General features: G+C 35.3%; 1 protein-coding gene across 3 annotated transcripts in view; it reads left to right on the top strand.

Annotated features, from left to right (window-relative positions):
* Positions 1-22,314, top strand: part of prickle3 (prickle homolog 3) — an 81,345-nt gene that overhangs the window by 21,813 nt on the left and 37,218 nt on the right. The window contains exon 1 of one of the 3 annotated variants that reach the window (XM_005167328.6): positions 15,134-15,354. The exons of 1 other annotated variant lie outside the window; for it this stretch is intronic. The gene's annotated coding sequence lies outside the window, so the exon portion shown is untranslated. Of the gene's footprint in view, positions 1-15,133; positions 15,355-21,102; positions 21,439-22,314 lie in introns of those variants that run through there. One more of the 3 variants, XM_021478499.3, reaches the window with a different exon arrangement.

Raw genomic sequence — 22,314 nt, 5'->3', positions numbered from 1 at the left:
AGCCAAATTACACAAAATTTTGGACTTGTTAGTAGCCTTTAAAAAGCCATTTTGTCCACACTAAAAACATATATATTTTCAAATTAACTTTAATTTAAACTTGCATCAGTCAAATCAAACAGACTAAAAATAAAACATTTAAACATTTTTAGTTGAAACCTGATTAACTTATTAAAAGAGTTTTCGGGCATGAACCACCCTTTTAAGGTCATGTCACAGCATCTCAATTGGATTCAGGGCAGGACTTTGACCAGGCCACTCTACAGTCTATATTTAGTTTTTCTTCAGCCATTCAGAAATTGACTTTCTGGTGTGCTTTGGATCATTGTCCTGCTGCAGAACCTAAGTTTTTCTGAACTGATTTTGTATTTTGTTTTCCCTTAATAATAAAAACCTTCATTTAATAACTGCATGATGTGTTCACTTGTGTTATCTTTGACTAACATTTAAATTAGTTTGATGATCTGAAACATTAAATTGTGTCAAACATATTAAATATAAAACAATTTATATAATATAAAACATATATTAAAACAATTCAGGCATCAGCTGGTAAATGTGACTATTTGGCTGTCCAAATTATTAACAATTCCATACTTTTAAAGTCTTTCTAAAGTTCTAAAATCTTTCTAAAATTTAAATAAAATATAGTGCATAGCAAGTTTACTTAAAAATACACAAATAATAATAAAATAAAACAATTTGAGTATTATGAGTATAATAATGTCGTAATGTCATTATGTTTACATAAAAATGGGCCATTGAAAGTAAAAAAAAAAAAATGATTAATGCATCTCAAACTTTGCATTATGTTGTTGTTTCTAATGTTATCTATTAATTATCAGTAAAGCCAAATGACAATTTTTTTGGACCTTTGGACCTGCAGAACATTTTTTGGTTGAATCAAAAGAACTTTTAAAGTCATCTCAACTTAAATCAATTAAATTGACTGAAATATTAAGTTAAACTTTATATATCTTGTATAACCTGATCAACTTATTAAAATAAGTTAAAACAATATAATTAGTTGTCTTGAATTTTTGTCATTGCATTGTTTATAGTGGAGTAGATGCAATATCTTTGATGTCAGGGCCACTGAAGTGTAGATTTGGAAATATTTCTGTATTTCAGAGCTGTAGATTATGTTTCCATCAGATTAAGTTTAGATGGCAGAAATAAGAGTCCAAAGGACAGTTTGTGACATTACCATATGCCAGCTGTTGATCCTTCTTTCTGTGGGCATTAAAAAAACACCATCTGACTGCCATGTGTCATTCAGATCTTTTGGATTTCCCTTTTTTTCTGAAAGATGTTATATAGTCTGTAATAAAACTGATTGTTTTGATTGATTGATTGATTGATTGATTGACTGACTAATGAGCTGGCTAATTAATTATATTGAAACCTGTCTAAATACACACAAAGAAAAAAGGAAATAAAATAAAATAGCAGTTGCTGAATAAACCAACACAGGCTCTGTGTCTCACATACCCCTGTATACATGTCTGGAGAGCATGAATTATGTAGACTGAGTAGATATGGGACGATAACCGTTTATAAGGTATACTGCGGTTTGGAAAAGTCAAGGTTTTAAATCCGCCAACATTTTCTGTAAAGCCATTCCTAAAGTATGTGTACAATTTATTTTTTTACTTTTTTTTTATTTAGGACAACAGCATCTCCAGCAGAAAAAATATCCAAAGATGCTGTTTTAAATTATAAGGAAAACAGTCAATCAGTGCTTTTGAAAACACTGTCGGTTGGGTTTAGGGAAGGAGGTGGACGGGTCAATCAGTGCTTTTGAAAACACTGTCGGTTGGGTTTAGGGAAGGAGGTGGATGGGTCAATCAGTGCTTTTGAAAACACTGTCGGTTGGGTTTAGGGAAGGAGGTGGATGGGTCAATCAGTGCTTTTGAAAACACTGTCGGTTGGGTTTAGGGAAGGAGGTGGATGGGTCAATCAGTGCTTTTGAAAACACTGTCGGTTGGGTTTAGGGAAGGAGGTGGATGGGTCAATCAGTGCTTTTGAAAACACTGCCGGTTGGGTTTAGGGAAGGAGGTGGATGGGACAATCAGTGCTTTTGAAAACAGAGAAGGAGGTGGATGGGTCAATCAGTGCTTTTGAAAACACTGTCGGTTGGGTTTAGGGAGAGCGGTGGATGGGTCAATCAGTGCTTTTGAAAACACTGCCGGTTGGGTTTAGGGAGAGCGGTGGATGGGTCAATCAGTGCTTTTGAAAACACTGCCGGTTGGGTTTAGGGAGAGCGGTGGATGGGTCAATCAGTGCTTTTGAAAACACTGTCGGTTGGGTTTAGGGAAGGAGGTGGACGGGTCAATCAGTGCTTTTGAAAACACTGTCGTTTTTGTTGAGAGAAGGTGGTGGACATGTCAATCGTTGCTTTTAAAAACAATATCGGTTGGGTTTAAGGAAAGCGGTGGGGTGGTGGGGGTCAGTCAGTCAGTCAGTAGTCGACATCAGCCTCTCATGGGTTTTTGTAAGAACAGCAGGCACGATTGGCATTTGCGAGAGAATTTTAAGACCTGAAAATCTTACACAGTGGCCTCTGCTGGACTCGTGAAAACAAAAACTCCTAAAAAGTGTACCTCCCGGGATCTTTGCGCTCTCCAGAAATGTATACAGGGGTATGTATCCATAATGAGCCTGGATTGAAATAAACAAAAGATTTATCTGCTTTCCTTGATTCAGCTTGACTAATAAAGACACGACAATGGAATTATCTTACAGAAGGATTTATTTCAAACACTCAGCTGTAGTTTTGAGGCGATTTTGGAGTAAAAACATGCTATTGTATGTTGTAATTTCACGTCTGGGATTTACTACAGCCATAGTTCATTAAGAAGTGATGCCAATTGCTGTTATAATCACAGAATGACTATTTCTATCGATTAAATCAAATTGGAATTTAAACCGAATTATTGTATAGCTTTTAAGTGTGCTATGAGTCTCTGTATTAAACTCTGCTTCATTTAAACGCAGATGTTTACCAGAACCAGCTTTACTCTCATACCATATGTTGTAATGTTGTAATGTAACATATCTGTAATTATTTCTCCACATTATGTTCATCAAGATCGGTCATAAGATGAAGAACAGTCATGTCAGTGATCATCATAAGTTTTACTTTATATAATAGAGGATTGTGTGGCCAGCCCATATGGCCCTGGTTTTCTCCCACTAATAAGATGAATCTGAATGCAGCATAAGGTGAATGTATGTGTTTAAACAAACTCACACACATAAATATACTTAAACAAACACACACATGCTTCAGGATCACTTGCCTTCAACTGCCAGCGGGTGCAGAAGCCAAACATTGACCTGGAACAAATGCTAAAGGACATGACACATTCCTGTGAGTTCAAAGGTGTGTGTGTGTGTGTGTGTGTGTGTGTGTGTGTGTGTGTGTGTGTGTGTGTGTGTGTGTGTGTGTGTGTGTGTGTGTGTGTGTGTGTGTGTGTGTTGCATAGCTATATAATGAAGGGAAAAGTGCCTCGAGTAGTTAGATTAAACCTTCAGCTGAGGTTGAAAATTATTCTTGAATACAGTAAATAATAGTCTTACTATGTCAGGGTCTGGAGGAGTGTTGCTATTATTAACTAAAACTATTCAAGTGTATTTTGAATTCATTTTAGTCCTAAAATTTAGTACTAAAATACTGAAAACTGACAAAAAGAAATGGCAATTTATTTTGATATTAAAATTGAAATAACTAAAACAAATGTTACTTTAATATATTATCTGTTGAATAGTATCTTAAATAGTATCTCAGTAACTATTTTTAAAACTTAATTGAAGTATGATGATAAAATTGAAAAAAAAAAACAGTTTTTTTAAGAGCTAATGGAAAAACAAAAAAATGTTAAATAAAAATCTAAATAAATACATAATAATAAATAATTAATAAACGTAAAATGCATAATAATACATTTTATATATGATAATAAATATATAAAATAAAGATATCTACATGTTACATGTATTTTAATAAAACATTTTAATATATTTATTAAATCTAATAAATGTCAAATAAAAATCTTAGTAGATATATCAAATATCTATGTAAAATGTATCTAAATAATATACATTTATTAAATGCCGATATAAACATTCAATTAAATAATATATCAAATACAAATCTGAATAAATATTTAAAATAAAGATGTCTGCATTATCAAAAATCTGTGTATTTTGTATAAAATATTTTAATAAATTCCAATATAAACGTTTAATCTAATATATATGCTAAATAAAAACCTCAATACATATATCAAAATGCTATTTACAAACTATCCAAAATCACATCAATTCATTTATTAAAATGTGTATTTTTTACATAAATAGCTAAACCTTAAATCAAATAAATATATCAAATAATTTTTTTATAAATATATAAAAGAAGATATCTAAACTATGAAAAAATGTATCAAAATATATTTTCATAAATATTTTAATGAATGCAAATAAAAATATCTAAACAAATATCATATAATTATATCTAAATAATCCAATAATACAGCAATTTATTTATTAAAACGATTATTTAAAAATAAATATCTATATAAACATTAAAAGAAAAATGAATGTATTACCTAAAAATCTTAAAAGATTTATAAAATAAAGAATATATATTATATAATATAATATATAAAATATTTTAGTAAATGCTTATATAAGCATTAAATATAATAAATATGCCAAATAAAAATCTGAATAAATATATAAAATTATCAAATATATATATATATATATATATATATATATATATATATATATATATATATATATATATATATATATATATATATATATATAATGTCTGTATTATAATTTGTGTTTTATAAAATCAAATTAAATGAAAATATATCAGTTCATTTATTAAAATGTGTATTTATTGTTAAATAAATGGCTATATAAACATTAGATTAAATAAAAATCAAAAAATCTATATTAAATGAAGACATTTAAATCATAAAAATGTATTATTACATATATACATTAAAATGTATATATTATTATTATATATATACATTAAAAAACTAATACATTTCAACTAAAAAGCTAAATACATTAAAACACTATATGCAAATTATTAAAAAATTATTTACTTAATCCGTATATAAACATTAAAACTAATAAACATGACAAATAAAAATCTAAATAAGTAAATTAAATCAAAATTATCAAAAAAATATTTATTGAAATGTGTATTTTTTCAATAAATGCCTATATAAACATAAATAAATAATAAATGTATCAAATTAAAATCATAATAAAAAATAATATAAAGATTTCTACATTATCAAAAATACATCAAAAAGTGTTATTATAAAATATTTTGATAAAGCCCTATATAAATATTCAACCAAATAATTGCCAAATCAAAATCTTAATAATCTTAAAAATCTTAATATATATATATATATATATATATATATATATATATATATATATATATATATATATATATATATATATGAAATAAATATTTTTTAAAAATAGTAATAAAAATATTAATTAAATCTGTCTAATCTGTCTAATCTAAATGATTATAATTACATTTTTTAAATAAATGCCTTAATGAACATTAAATAAAATAAATATATCAAATAAAGTGGCCTTTAAACTCTATACTCATTCTGCCGGGTGAATGAAATGAAAATGAAATGAAAGTGTGTGTGTGTGTGTGCATGAGCTATTTTCTCACCTTAAACTTGTGAGACAACAGTAGCTTTTGGCATTGTCGGTCTGTTAAACTCCCCTGTGTGTGTAACTAAATTAACAGAGCAGAAAGCAAGCATAAATCTTCCCCGTGCTTCTGTCCAACATCACTCCAAATCTAATCTGTTGGCCATTCTTTAGGCGAAACGCTATTCATACGCCACAAACTAATCCAGAGCGCTGAAACAATCACTTCTACTTCTGCAACAACACAACTTTAATCTGACAATGTGTTCTGTAATCTGCGCTCAACAAGCTCTTAAGCGTTGCGTAAATTAATCAGCGATGCAGGGATGTTACTGTCCGTGCAGCATTTACTTTTCATATACTTTTCAATCCTTTCTACCTCGTTTTTTCTTTCCTTTCGCAGACTCTTTCCTCCATGTCCACCCGTCTGGCCCCCTATTTTGTGTCCTAATCCCTCCTGTCAGACTAATAAGATTAGCCCTTTCAGGTCCTTCTGCTGCCAAGACTGCAGGAATAGAGCCATCAGAGAGTCTCTGTTTGTGTTTCACTCCTCTGTCTCACTGCTTTTACTCATTAGCTGCGTTTTCATGCACCTATTTTTATTTTGCAATATCGCATTTTAAAAAATCTTGATAGAAACGTCAAGACGCGCATCATTTTCGAAAATGCACATTAAAAAGTTATGTAAAACCAAGGTGGACAATGAGCCAATCAGAGGACAAAACAAACAGTGACGATACACACAGGCCATCTATCGTCCTCTTTTATCATGTTTTTGTATAATTCAGCCTTTATCCACATCTCGTGAGCAAAATAGGTTAACATTACTCTGATTGGGTTTATATTCGTCCATGTTCAGCATACATCATGCAAGGAAAGGCAAGTTTATTTATAAAGCGAAGTTTTTTTTTCCCTCTCTGCTGTCGCCTCTGGCTTGCATAGTTCAGGATCGGTTGAGCTACGCATCGACGAATTTGCTCTTCAGTGTTTGGACTCTCAGTAATGATTTAAACCACACTGAACTGAGCTAAACTGAACTGAACTTAAACACTAAAAGCTGAACTACCCTGATTCAGTGTGTGTGTGTGTGTGTGTGTGTGTGTGTGTGTGTGTGTGTGTCAGGGGTGGTGGTGGTTTGGTGGTGTTTGACAGGGTGCACGCAACGTGTCTGTATAGCGAGGAAGGATGCGGTGGGGAGGGGTGAGAAGGGTGTGCACTGTATTTGAGGACCGGGAGGGAGACACGCGATTTCCGGGAGATTATATCACTCATTTGCGGGCATCCTGGAGTCTGTGTGCATTTGCGGGAGACTCCCGAAACTTCTAGGAGACTTGGGATGTCTGTTGAATGACCTCCCGCCCTACTCATAATTCTCTCTTCATATAGCCGTATGCCTATTACATATCCATAAAACACAGTGATATAACCGGGCTCGAATCGTATTGCTTTCTCACTACAATCGATCCGCTCCAGAGTTCGTTTCAATCGAGCCGAGGCCACCTCATTCAAGCGATCTCGGATCGATTGATTTGCCACGGATTCGAGCGCGATTGGGGGTTTCACATATGCCAAACGAACCGCGCTAACTGAGCAAACGAGAGGGGAATGGGAGATGAGTCTCTGATTGCTTTAATGCATGTTATTCTCAAAACACACCCAGAACTGATTAAGAGAATAAGCACAACCCTGTTAGACCATGCAGCAGAGCACAGAGTGTATTTTTCCATCCTTAAAATAGCAGAAGTGATTTCGGGCATGCCTTTTATGCTTTTGCGCCATGTGCTTTAGACTTTGCACCTAGGTTGTTAAAATAGAGCCCAATGAGTCAAACTTCCTGATAAACTGGTGCAAAACCATCCAATGAAAAATGGAATTTGCTGAGGGCCTTTTTTCTTATATAATAATTTACTTGTGCTTCAGAAGACAGAGATGAAATGCAATGAATGCTGTTATAATTGGCTTTCATAGGCGTGACACGGTATCTTGTTTAAATGAGAGCAGAAGACAGAATATACACTTTCCATGCATAATACATACATTTGTTGCAAGATATGCACTTTTATTAGTCATTTTGAACCTGATTTGTTTAATGTATTTCTTTGTTTGCTCAGCGTTAGTAATGAAACTCCTTTTTAACCCTTGTGTACTGTTGAACTTGACAACCCTTTCGTTTTGTTTGGGGCTGTTTTTGCCCTATTGACTCATTTATAATTACATTTTTTGATCGGAAAGCCATGACTTATTATAATCATGCATTCTTGATCGTTATTGGTTTAAAGAGGTAAAATGTGTCATTTTTATTGTTGATCGTCAATTGCCACCATTAACTCTTTAGATGGGCCTGTGCAAATAACTTTCTGGCTTTTACATGGAGTTCTATGGAGAAAAACAGCAGATAGGATGTGTGCATAAATACACGTACAATGTTTACTATGTTCTGAGAGCTGAGCTGCATATTTTGTTTTTATTTTGACACTACACTCAATATGGGAGGCAGAAAATAAGCTTTTTTTTACACTGCAACTGATGATCAACAGTAAAATTGTAAAATTCAACCTCTTCCCAACAGGGAAAACCACCAAGAATCAAGGATGCAGGATTATATGGTGTCATGGCTTTAAAAAATGTGATTATAATGGAAGTCAGTGGGGCAAAAACAGCCCCAAACATAACGAAAGGAAAGTGGATTTGCCCTGTGTATTGGTAATTTTTCAAAGCATTTCCCCAGAATATGTATCAAAATAAGATTTGTCACTAAAAATCATTCTATTTGCTTAAATACGGAGAAGGTTGTGACCAAATTAGTCTCGAAATCACCTCAGAGTGAATGAAAACATCCCCAACAGACTGGAACTAGTCTGGCCATTCTCCTCTGACCTCTGGCATCAGCAAGGCATTTGCACCCAGAGAACTGACGCTCACTGGATATTTCCTCTTTTTTTCGGACCATTCTCTGCAAACCTAGAGATTGTTGTGTGTAAAAATCCCAGTACATCAGCAGTTTCTGAAATACTCAGAGCAGCCCGTCTGGCAACAACAACTATGGCACGTTCAAGTCACTTAAATCACCTTTCTTCCCCATTCTTCTGCTCGGTTTGAACTGCAGCAGATCATCTCAACCATGTCTACATGCCTAAATGCTTTGAGTTGCTGCCATGTGACTGGCTGATTGGAAATAGGGGTTAGCGAGTAGCTGGACAGGTGTACCTAATAAAGTGGCCGGTGAGTGTATGCATGCGTTTATATATACATACATATTCACAGTAGACGTAAATGATTATGCAAACCGAAGCTATTATTTTGAATGCGATTAGTCGCAATGAATCGTTTAACTGCACTATATCTACACAGTGAGACCGGGCTGCTTATTTTGTCATGCACATACATTTTCTTCGCGTAAGCATTCCGTGTGAAGCACAAGCACTAATGCATAAATGAACTCATGTTGTGCAGCTTATGGGTGAGAAAGTAAGTGAATGATGGCATCTACATTTTGATTTGTAATCTGTGTGTTTTTTCATTAATCCCACATTAAATAGGAGTAGCTTGAGTTGATGCAGCTTAGTTCTCACAACACATCTTATGACAGTCGCATGTTTGGTCAGTAGGAAAAAATACACGCTTAGAGCAGATCCTCGAATCAAATATCTTGTTTGTTGCGAGGGGCATGAATGAATTCCCTGAATGAAAGAGCCAAACTGCAGTTAAAGTCCACCTTTTAATAATTTGGCAAATAATTCGACTACAGATGTCCATGTAGGGTAAACACCATCACTTTCTCCTGTGTGTGTATTTTGACTCCGAAACTCAGCGTGCCCAAATAGACACTCCCACACCCGCCCACTTTAGTTCTTCCGACACTCCCCCCTAAACAGAGCTGGACACGCCCACTTTTCTGACTTTTTCCAAAGTAGAGGTGTGAAAACACCCTGCTGAAACGACGGGGGTTTCATGGCCCTTTAATAAACACAATTATGCCATCGAACTGTTGGATAAACGCAATATCACACTCGTAGCAGTGCTATAGGGCTGTATATCATCACTGGTGTGGGGCACCATATTTTATTATATATAATATAATTTACTTATTTTTTATAAGTAATAATTTTTTTTTATAAATATATCAAATAATTCGGACATTCATTATTCAAATGTGACTTTTTCAGAGTTTTTTCTTTAGTTTTTTTAACATGGAATATATATGTAAAACCTGACCTATATATATATATAAACCTATATAAGTAAAATCTGGCTTAAACAAAATCAAATATGCGTATATAAACATATAAAAATATAAGGTTTTTTTTTTTTTTTACGTTTAAATTTGGCACAACTTCCTGCCCAGGGACTATTGATGTAAATTAGCTTTAAAGCTAACTCTGGCACAACATGTCATGTTGTACATTCTCCCTGTATAAATAAATAAAATAAATGAAAAAAAAAAACTGTATAGTTCATTTTATTGAATGTGTTTTGTATTATTTTATAGTAAAAATACTTTGACGATAATAATAACACATATTGTACTTTGGGGAGCAAAGGTGGCTTCACATTAACGTTTTCTGTAATACTTTGCAAGAGTCAGCATTTAATTATAGCCAAACAATTTTAATAAATATGCAGCATCTGTGTGGAACATTGATTTTGGCTCAAATGTGACTTTTTCAGGGGGTTTTCTAACATTTAATGTATATTTAAAGCCGGTATAGTTCATTTGTGTCCTCATTATCCTCCAGAATTCTCCAGAAGATATGACTTAAAATGTAGCCATTTAAACTAGAATTGTGTGTTTGAATAGTAACTGTGAGATGTTTATTGTTGCTTGCAATCTTGTTTTGCTGTAGTTTTGTCTTCCATTATTTTTTCCATCTGCCAAACACTGGGCTTGGATCACTGTCGCCAACTTGTGGACAAACTAGTTAGTGCAGGAGGGAAAAAAAATCATTGTCCATGAATGTTATGTGTTTTTATATAAAACACTTGTGGTTAGAGAAATTGGTCTGCGTATTTCATTAAAAGTGCACTTAACACTGGACTTATCTGATTATAAATGATCCTCTTCTTGACTTGCTTTGACTTGACTGGAGCCACATCAGAGATTCAGAAGATTGACAAGAATGAAGAGACCGCTGACAAACGTGCTGACAGAGGCCTTGTTAGAACATTACAGTTGACGGATGCTTTATTTGCTTTGATTGACAGGTGTATTATAGCGTTCTGCTTGCGTCCTGTGGTTTTGGCACAAGGTGGATTTCTGAAAATTCTGTCATCATTATCTCGCCCCATGTCAGATCGGATATTGTCCCCATTGACTACATTTACACTGTACAGGCATATCTGTAAACATTCATTCATTTATCTAGTTTAGTCCTTTATTTATCAGGGGAAACCACTGCTGAATGTACTGCCAAACTATCCCAGCACATGTTTTATGCAGTGGATGCCCTTCTAGCCGCAACCCAGCACTGGGAAACACCCATACACTTTTACATTCACACACACTCGTATACTACAGCCAATTTAGTTAATCCAATTGACCTATAGCGCACACAGAGAAATGCCAACTGGCCCAATTGGGACTCGAACCAGCCACCTTCATGCTGTGAGGTGACAGTGCTAACCAGTGAGCCTTTGAATTGTCTTATGCAAAAAAAAAAACGAATGTAAATATTAATCCTGCTTGCTTTTTGACCATGGTCGGGTCAGTTCTTAAGGGTTCTTTCATACTTGTTTCAATTGCCTGGTCCGAACCCAGGTTCGATTTTCCCTCCTTGCCATCTTTTTGGCTGGTTGGTGTTCACACCATCTTTTTCCCTTCTGACTCCTGGCAAAGAATACACAAAAGACATGTCACTCGAATAGTTTTGAATGGGGAAAAGTGTAATGTCAATATGGCAAATCAAGCCCCGTCTATTAGTGCAGAAGCCAATCATCTATCCCTACAGACTGACGTTTCTCCGGGGGAAAGGTCGGATCAGACGTGTGCTTACATGACAATATGCTGGTCAACAAATGCACTGGAATCTCAGGGTGCTTTCACACCTACACTTTTGTTTCGGAACGTATCTCGTTTGCCCAGTTAGTGCGGTTCGATTGGCATATGTGAACAGGGCAATCGCACTCTGTTCCGCGCCAAAGTAATCGCTCTGAGATCGCTTGAGTAAGGTGGTCTCGGCTCGATTGAAACGAACCCTGGAGCGGATCGATTGCAGTGAGAAAGTGATCCGATCCGAGCGCGGTTATATCACAGTGTTTTATAGATATGTGATAGGCTTACGGCTATATGAAGAGAGAATTATGAGTAGGGCGGGAAGTTTCGCGAGTCTCCGGATGCCCGCAAACGAGTGATGATCTCCCGGTAATCTCGCGTCTCCCTCCGGTCCTCAAATAGGCATCGTCGCGCACCCTTCTCACCCCTCCCTCCCTTCTCCCTCCACCGCTTCTCATCCGTCTCTCCTCAGACACGTCGCGCGCGCTCACCCTGTCAATCACCACCAAACCACCACCTCTCCTGACAGCTTAGCGGGACGCTACAAAATAAACCCTGACACTCTGACTAATGTGAGGAGAGTTTACTCGCACGTGACTTGTTTTAGCTCTTTTGGTCCGATTAGAAACTTTGCAGTGTGAAAGCAAACCGCTCCAAGAGCAAAGAGCAACAATGTAACAATTGTTATCTCTGTTTCGGAACAACTGAATCGATTCACAGGTGTGAAAGCAGCCTCAGATGCTTGCTTCACATACACAAGAAATATATCCATATAAAGCTTAAAATCTGTACTTTAAATGAACCAACTGCACTTGTAAGCATAAGTTTTCTGTGATCTGTATGAAATGAACGCATGGTACAGTCCGTCAAACGCATATAACATGACAGCAACTACTCAAACGCTCACAAACTTGTAAACAAAGAGTCGCTGTCATTTCTGAAGGAGATTCGCTATTAAGACCAAGTTGTGAATTACTTCAGAAGAGCAGCGCGGTCAGATAAAGCATTATTCTGAGGATGATAATGGGTAGAATGGGTGTAAATGAGGTTGGTGTCGTGATCTCGTTCCTTTCGAGTGCGCATGCGTATCGGCTCTGGCAACCTGAAAATAAGCATATTTTATTTGATTCAGACGTTAAGAAAATAAACTTATGCAACAGTCGTTGTTTAATTATATTGGTAATGTGTAATATGTAATCTGTAATGTAATCTTAAGTTTGGCTAACAATTTTGGAGAATTTGATGTTTCCTCATTCAGACGGAATGCCTAAGCGTACTGCCCGAGAGGCGTTTCAGAGATGGCCGACCAAGTGAAATGACATGCTTTAAAGCAGCGGTGTCCACACTCGGTCCTGGAGGGCCAGTGTCCTGGAGAGTTTAGCTCCAACCCTAATCAAACACACCTGAAGAAGCTAATCATGCTCTTACTAGGTATACTAGAAACTTCCAGGCAGGTGTGTTGAAGCAAGTTAGAGCTAAAGTCAGCAGGACAACGGCCCTCCAGGACCGACTTTGGACACCCCTGCCTTAAAGGGACCGTGACCTTTTATTTAGTTTATATAATTGCAGACGTTACTGTAGGCTATTTCACACTGTCATTGATCTGCAGTTTCAATCAAATCATGTTCATAGAAAAGTTAGTAATAAACATTTATACACAAGTATTTATGTGTATGAAGCATCTGTTTTGTGAGAAGTGCTTCTCATATGATATTTGAACGACCTGTACAGCTTGACTGTCGACATTTATTCGAGCGAGAATGACGTCGACTGAATCTCTGTCGTACACCATGCCCACCAAAAGGATACCCTTGCTAGTGGAAACGCAAGCCTGATAAAGGTGACCCGTACCCTACCGTATTGTGCCACTCAATGGAAACGAGACATAATGGTCAGCACTGTTTGCCAAACAGTGACACTAGCCGCGGTTATCACAGGCGATCCATGACAACATACCCAGTTTTTTTTTTACATTTTTTGTATTTATTATTATTATCATTATTTATCATTTTATTTATGCTTTTGAGTTAACTTATGGGACCTTAATCTTTGGCCCCGTTTACACTAATGCGTTTAAGTTTGAAATTGCATAAGTTTTGGTACGGTTACGCCATCCGTTCACACTACGCCGGAGTTTTCGAGCGCCGAAAACTGAGTGTTTTGTAAACGCTAGATTAGCTGTTTTCATTCTGAAACGCTGTTGCTCTTTCTCAGTGTGGATGAGGGAAAACGGAGACATCTGAAAACGGAGGCGGGGCTGCTGAGATTCGCTAGCTGATTGGGGCTTTTGTGTCATTGCGTATCCTTCCCTTATTCGTCAAGCCCCTATCACATGACTATAACACATGGCTTTAACACTACCGGAAGACAGCAGACCAGCCTTCACTGTAAACAACAACATTGACACAGAAATGGGAGCGTTGTTTGCACTATTGTCTGTTTTAGGCGCCATTGTGCAGTTATTCATTTGTTACGTTTAGTAACAACTCGACCTCGTCATCTGTCCACAAAAATACCTCTCTTGCTTTCTTTGCCATCGCGTTCATTGTTCAACCGGCGTTTGTTGACTAACAATAACCAAATGCCGAGCGTGACGCATGCTTTCTGTTTATACTAGAACGCGCATGCCCAGAGTGCGCGAATGGTCACGTGATATACGTTTTTGGTGGCGTAGTGTGGACGGAGATATGTTCAGAAACTCTAGTTGAAACGCTAGTCTGGACGCGGATCGTTTTTGATCTGAACTAGTGTAAACGGGGCCCTCTTTATATAACAAGATTTCATGCAGAAACGTTTGTAAAAGTGACTCTTAATGATACTATTAAAAGTGTGAAGTGATGTATTGTCAGGTTTGGTGTTGTAAATTACAGTATATAAACCTAGTACTAAACTGCCTGGACTTTATCTGTTATCTTATAGGCTTAATCCTCTCTTTATACTGTTTCTTATTTATTATATTGTTTCATATGACTAAAATAGTTCAATTTGTTAACATAAAAATTGGACAGAGTAGCGATAAAAGGACCAAAATGCAATACATAATCCTAAATAAAACAACAAACTAACACGAATCACAATATACTGAGGCAGATTTTTTTACAATGTACGATTTGAGTATTTAAATTTGTTTAACCATATCTCACTGTAAGCCAGTTTTAGGTTTTAATAAAGAACGTGAAGGACAAGTGGAAACATTTGATAATCATATTAACCCATATTAACTTCACACTATTGTTTAGATGATTTGAATAGAAATGAAGTGGCGTAAACACTATACATAAAAGCTTCATACTGTACATATAAATCCCATGATCTGTAGTGGATGAGAACGTGTTTGAAGATTGAAATGTGAGCCGTGTTGTTGGTGAGGGAGGAGACAGAGGGCGGGACTGTGAAGGAAATCACCTTTTGTTTGGGTCCTGCGTTGGCCTGAGGCTCAAGAGTCAAGCAGAGAGCGAGAGTGTGTGTGAGTGAGAGAGAGAGAGAGAGGGGGAGCCGTCATTTGACTCGAATTCACCGCCATGACGTTTTCTTCAATGCTGGCTCATCGAATAATGGCTAACCTCTTTAAAATGCCTTCGGTTTGAGGACGTCTGTGAGTCATGACTCTTAAAACCTAAGCTGGATTTTGCAGAGTCACAAACTGTGCTGTGATCAAGGTAATGTTTAACTTGATTCCGATCGCCTGGTGTTTGGTTACCTAGAGTACAAATTGTATGTATCAGTAGTGGAGTTTGAAGTTGTGTTGGAAGTAATCTAACAGGAAGTTCAGACTGACAGGCGTAAAGCAACAGGAGTGATGATGATGGTGATGATGATGTTGATGAATTGTGTCATATTGACTTTAGTTTGTTTAGTAGTTTGTTGCTAATGTTTAGTTCGTAGTTGCTTTATTTTAAGTGTTAATTCGGTTTTAACAGAATGTTAAAATTTTTATAAACATTTTACCTGGTATTTTTCTGACGAGTAGCTTTTCAATAAGTTGAGTTGTTGTAATTTAATGATAATAACCCACATTGTACTTTGGAGAACAAATATGAGGAAAATGTGGGAGAAAGTGTCATTCACATGAACATTTTCTGTATTACTTTGCAATTTATTTAGTTAAAGCTAAACTGTGTAAATAGATATGCAGTATTTGTGTGCAATGCTGATTTTGGTGAAGTACAAGTGCTTTTTTTCTCCCTAAAATGTTTCATTCCTTAATAGTCTTGTATAATAATCTTATTATAATCTGATGCTCAGCAGTTTTATGGTTTGTTTGTTTTGTTCAAAGAGAGGAATAAAATGGCTATTGTGTTTATATTTAGCTTATTAAAATAACATGTAAAAATAAAGTAAATTAAAATATAAAAATTCAAATAAAATAAAAAAATAAACTAACTTACTAAATAAATAAAACATTAAATAAATAAATAAAACACTAAATAAATTAAAATTAAAACATTAGAAACAAAAATAAAACTTTTATATCCATTAAGGGCCTTTTAGCATTGAAATAAAATGTAATTACATTTAAATACTAAAATAAAAAAGATGAATTAATTAATAAATTATATAAAAAAACTAAATAAATAAATTTGAAAATGTAATCAAAATAGCACTAAAATAATAAATAAATAAAATAAAATAAATATAAAATAAAATGTAAAAAAAATTATTAATTAAAAAAAATAATAAATTAAATTAAATTAAAACATTACAAACAAAAATAAACTTTTATATATATTAATGGCATTTTAGCATTAAAATGAAATATAATTAAATTAAAATAATAAAATAAAATAGATGAAAAATAAAATAAATAAAAAAACTAAATAAATAAATTTGAAAATGTAATAGAATTAGCTTTAAAATAAAATGAAAAATAAATAAAATGAATAAATAAAAAAGATAAAACGAATACATTAATTAAAAATAATAATAAATTAAATGTAATTAAAACATTACAAACAAAAAATCAACTTTTATATCCATTAAGGGCTTTTTAGCATTAAAATAAATAAATAAATAAATAAAAATAATAATAATAATAAAATAAATAATAAACATAAACTTAATTAAATAAATAAAAATATATATTTAAAAAAAATTTAACATTACAAACAAAAAACTTTGATATCCATTAAGTTTCTTTTAGCATTATTTACTTGAAAATTAATTGCTTTATTTAAACTTTTTTGATTCTGGTGAGCACTATTATTTTAGCTAAATAATTAATGGGAATAATCATATATTAATCACTTTTTATAGCTTGTGACAAACATTAACTGACACATTAATATAAACATTAAGACATGAAGGACACCTAATTTTAATTTATTTTTTTACATTTGCAACAATATCTTAAGCCATCTGAGAAATTGCAAAAATGTGACTTTATTAAAGTCAGGGAGAGTTCACCGATTTCATACCTAGATTTTTTTGTTAAGCGCATTAGTTGACATTAAACCTTATTTCTGTGTAGGTGTTTGCATAGGGTGAATTACGGCACTGGCAGCTGTGTGTGGCGTCATCATGTGCAGCTATACAGTACCATCTGCACACACGGCGTGTATTGTGACGCATCCGCTGACAGATTGTTGATGTTGATCTGATTTCAGGATGGCTTTTCCCAGCAGAGCTTAACCAGCGTTGGTGAACCTGCTGACCAGTGCTTCTGCCCGAGTCTTAATGTTTCCACGCTGCTTTTGTAGCGCGCTAATCTTTGTTTGACCCTTTCTGGGAACAATAGGACAGAATACCCTGATTATATAATCTGTCTTGAAAGCTGGCATTTAAAGCAGAATTTAAAACCCACGGTAGCTGTTTTTGGGCAGACATGCTTTAGATTTCAGTTTAACTAGTCAATTTGTACGTCTATTGTTATGTAGAAAACTGAATAGGTGTCATAACAATTAATAAACAATGTTATAATGCAAATATTAACATAGCACGTGTAAAATAATCTGTTAGCAAATATGCAATTGGTTTATCCACAATAGTAAATGTGTATAATACAAGCTAACAACATATTAGAACATGCTACATCATGCTAGCTCTTTGCTAGCGCTTACAACAACTAAAATGTTAGCTATGAGCCAGAAATGCTAATTCTACTAGCTAGAACCATTGTTTTTAATTTAGCATTAAAAAACATATAGGATGCATCCGAAACTGCCTACTACTCAGTAGGTGCTGCATTTGAATTTAAACGTACTACTCGGCCGTTAGAAAAGTACATTCTATATAGTATAATTGTGGAAATTATGAATGGAATTCGGACGTACTACATCCGCCATTTTGCCATGGTCACGTGACCTACCTGCGTCAGCTGCGTCGCTTCTGTTCCATTCAAAAATTCTCTCGCGGGGCATCATGGGATAGCATAGCGTGCATGGAATGCGCACTTCAGAATCTCTCCGGAAGCACTTCTCGCATACTGATTTTAGCGTACTGTATAGTATGGAAGTATGCGGTTTCGGACGCAGCCAGAGTTAAAGCTAACAATGTATCAGAACATGATTGAAACATGTTACTTCATGCTAGCACTGTGTTTAACATTATAAGCATAACTACATCAGCTAAAATGTTTTATGCTGGGTTCACACCAGACGCGGTACGCACGGATAAATCGCGATATTCGCAGGTAAATAGACGCGTGAACATTTAGAGTTTACTCGCTTCATTCCCACATCAAATCCGCTTCATTCGCGCGTCAAATTCACGTCACAACAGATGCGGATTCGCGTCATGGGCGGGTCTTCTGTCTGCCCGGTGACTTTAGCTTTGTTGCTAAATGGCTAACATGGATTTTATTGAGAGAATAGCTGTGTTTGTGTGCTTTATGAAGGCTGAAAAGGCTAAGTCCAATAGATCCTTTCAGAGGTGCACCCAGCTCTGTGAGTTCAGCTCCTCCAGAAACTATACCTGGATGATGGAGGCTTTCAGATGTGCTTCTAACTGAGCTAAGCCCAGTTGGATCAACTGTTGTCGTTGTCGACAGGAGGATTTTACCCCGGGACACCAACAACAGGCGGTACGTCATAATCACGCCCCCACAAGAGCAAGCTCCTGATTGGTTAACGGGGCACGAATGTTCACTGAAGTTCAGATTTTCGAACTCCAGCGATTTGTACAATACACGTGTTAAGTGCGTCAGTCGCGCAAATTGCTTGACTCGCACCACTTCATTTGCGCGTATCGCATCATTTGCGCTGCCTCATTCGTGCGTATCGTGCCGCAGAATGTCTATTCGCGTCTTTGCATTGACTTAACATGTAAATCATTCACGCTTGATGCTTCTTCCACCTCTGATGTGAACGCAACATTAGCAAATGCTAATTCGTTTAACAAGCTAGAACCATTGTGCTTTAAATTTAGCATGGAAAAACAGTTTGTTAATATAGTTCAATTGTTAATACAAGCTAACAATGTATTACAACATGCTAGAAACATGCTACATCTTGCTAGCACTGTTAAACATTATATGCATATCTACAACAGCTAAAATGTGTTAGCCATGTGACAAAAATGCTAATTTTTTTTACAATCTAGAACCATTTTGTTTTAAATTTAGCATTGAAAAACATATAGTTAACTATATACGTTTTTCAATGTTAAATTTAAAACATAGTTAGCCATGTGCCACAAATGCTAAATTGTGTTAATTTAATGTAGTACAGTGTGAACATGTTAGCAGCATGTTAAACATATTAAAACATGTTAGCAACATGCTCAATAATACTAAACATTTTTTCTCAAGTGAAATGAATTATGGGTAATGTTGTCCGGGAAGTAGCATAATTGACTGGGTAAGCTAAGGGGAGAAACGTTTTGTTTTCTCTCTGTTTTTTTCTACCAAAGCCTAGCAGCTAGGGTAGAATATAAAAACTTTAAATCATGCTAGCAGCATGGTAAAACAGGATATCAGCATGCTAATGCTAGCTAGGTTAGTATGCTAAAAGTATGCTAAATTAGTATGCTAATACTAGCTAACAATGTATTAGCACATGTTAAAACATGCTATACTTGCACTGTGATAAACATTATATCAACAACAGCTAAAATGTGTTAGCCATGTGCCAAAAATGCTAATTTGTGTTAATTTAGAGTAGTCTAGGATTAATATGCTACCAACACATTAAACATATTAAGAACATACTAGCAACATGCTAATTAATGCTAAATATTTTGTCTGTGACTAAAACATGTTGAACTACGCTAGCAGCATTTGACTTCATTGTAGAAACATGTTAAACATGTTAGATGATAGTTTTAAGCTAAAACATGCTAAAAGTTGCTATCAACATGATTAAACATTATTAAACTGTTAGGAGGTGTAAATTAAAAGGAGCAACACATTAAAACATGGTCCTTGTGTGTAAAACATAGCTAGCAACATGTTAGTGAGTGTTAGCATTGTTAACTCCAAATTAAAATATGTTAGCGGCATGATTAATAATCCTAGCAATGTGCTAAACATGCTAGGAACTTTCTATAAGTAAACTTAACCATTATCACTATTAAAAAATGGAATTAATGGGAAACATATATTAAAGCAATGTGGTAAAACAGGGTAGAAACATGCTAGCAACATGTTATAAAGCACTAGCGTAGTGTTAAAATTAAAATAGTTACCAACTTAGCATGCTTTTTTTAATGCTAGCAATGTGTTAACCATGCTAGAACATGCTAGCATCATGCTTTTTTGTTTTTCCTGAATTTTGGATCATAATTTTGGAACATAAAAGCCTTGTTTACATATATTCTAATATACATGCAAGTTGTCCTGAGGACGTGGAGCATCAGCTTATCCAGGGAGGGAGGGATTGGTAGAACAGAGCGATGAAGGAAAAGAGTGAAATCAGTGAAAAGCAGCTTTTGTTTTCCATCTGTGCTTGTGAGTTTCTATCCAGCCACCAAAAACCCGTCTGAGGTGTTACGCAATACTGAAACACACACACACACACACACACACACACACACACAGACTTGTTTCTATATCCCAGTGAGGACTCTCATAGCCATAATGATGCAAACAGTACACTAAATAAAACGATTCATTGCATTTACTGAGTTTATTTAAGCTAACTAGTTGCAAACAATTTATATGGGATGAATTTAAACTATTAAGTTAAATATATTACTAATTACTAATCTGTTTGTTTGCATTCAGGACAAATAAATAGTTTCCTACTGGTTAACTGAAAAAATGAGTAAATCCAATGAATAATTTTTAGTTCTGTGTGATTTATAAGGATGTTCAAGGATGTGACCTCGATTTTGGTCCCCTCTTTGACTCAAGTCCCCATGAGCCTGTGTGTGTTCAGGTTTAAGTCCCCACTAGGATATAAAATCAAGCACACAGACATGCTAATAAAGTGATGTATTTTAGCATCCACTCATCCGCTATCTGTTTCTCTGTCAGACACTATGGTTATTACTGTCCATTAATGTCCGACTTTAAGAGAACAGCAGTGTTTATCCCATAACTGTACTGAGAAGGATTAAACCCCCATTCAGTCCACACACACACAATTCCCACTTCACCTCCATGTGGATGTAAAGACCAGGCTTTGACCTGATTTTCAGCTTCAGATGAAACTGAGCTGAGGTGTGTTTTCATCAGCGATCGACCGTTCCGACAGCGGAGATCAGACGCAGCGGGATGTTTGTTTTCAGTGTGTTGTGGGTCAAAGTCAGGACAGAGGATTAGCCAAAAGTGTGTCGCACCTGGATGTTTTGCGGCTAACTCGTATCCAGTAGGTATATATTTATTCTCTTTTATCGCGTGATGTTTGTTGTTTTCCGATTTAAGGAGGTAGTGCTCTAATGCTTTTATTGAGGATAGTTCACCAAAAAAATGCTGATTTTCTCATTTACTCGCTCTCAAGTGGTTCCAAACCTTTGTGAGTTTCTTTATTCTGTTAAAAACTAAAAGGAGAAATTTTGAAGAATGCTGAGAATTGGTAACCATTGACTTACATAGTTGGAAAAACACAAATACTACGGAAGTCAATAGTTACAGATTTTCAGCATTCTTCAAAGTATCTTCTGTGTGTTGGCGTTAGTAGCCTAGTGGTACTGCACGCTGACATATAGCACCAACGTGCCCACTGCGACCCGAGTTCGATTCCCGGCTCGAGGTCCTCTGCCGATCCTTGCCCTCTCTCTGCTCCCAATGCTTTCCTGTCAGAATTCTCTACTGTCCTGTCATAATAAAGGTGAACAACCCCCCAAAATAATAAATAAATAAAAAAGTATCTTATGTGTTCAACAGAATAAAAAAACTCATGTAAGTTTTAGATGAATTACCCTTTTAACTTTATAAAGCAGTTACTACATGTAATTTTTTTTTTTATCAGGAGAAGAACCATTTGGTAACTTCACTAGCATTGAATTCAATATACACTCACCGGCCACTTTATTAGGTACACCTTGCCAGTACAGGATTGGACCCCTGTTTGCCTTCAGAGCTGCCTTTAACCTCTCGTAGCATAGATTCAACAAGGTACTGGAAATATTCCTCAGAGATTTTGCTCCATATTGACATGATAGCATCACGCAGTTGCTGCAGATTTGTCGGCTGCACATCCATGATGTTAATCTCCCGTTCCACCACATCCCAAAGGTGCTCT

The sequence above is a fragment of the Danio rerio genome, chromosome 8 (assembly GCF_049306965.1).
Source record: "Danio rerio strain Tuebingen ecotype United States chromosome 8, GRCz12tu, whole genome shotgun sequence".
Lineage (NCBI taxonomy): Eukaryota > Metazoa > Chordata > Actinopteri > Cypriniformes > Danionidae > Danio > Danio rerio.
This window is presented reverse-complemented; position numbering and strand designations above follow the sequence as displayed.